The sequence below is a fragment of the Buceros rhinoceros genome, unplaced genomic scaffold (assembly GCF_000710305.1).
Source record: "Buceros rhinoceros silvestris isolate BGI_N320 unplaced genomic scaffold, ASM71030v1 scaffold42237, whole genome shotgun sequence".
Taxonomy (NCBI): Eukaryota; Metazoa; Chordata; class Aves; order Bucerotiformes; family Bucerotidae; genus Buceros; species Buceros rhinoceros.
Genome location: NW_010422352.1, coordinates 1,008 through 1,383, shown reverse-complemented (window position 1 = coordinate 1,383; position 376 = coordinate 1,008).

Here is a 376-nt window from a genome sequence, read left to right as displayed (position 1 = left end):
GGGGGCACTGGGGGTGCTAAAGGGGGTGGGAGGTGCAGAGCCCATGGGGACAGCTTGGGGGGGGGAAATTAGGGGAGTCGCTGTTGGACAGAGGGACACCCCAGACAGGGGTGAGGGGGGACCTCACCCGGGGACTTCACTCTCTCACCCCCTCCTCACCCCAGCACAGCCCTGGGAGCGGCCACCATGTCCCAGGCCATCCAGGTGCATCCTCATCCCTCTGCCCCCACCTTGAGGGGCCCCAGGGCCACCTCCTCCCTTTTGCCAGCATTTAACGCTTTACCCTCTGATCTTGCCACCCTGCCAGCCATGGGGGGAAAGCCCCCCACCACGGGAGACGCTGTTTCAGCAAGCGCGCGGGGTCACCTACCGCATC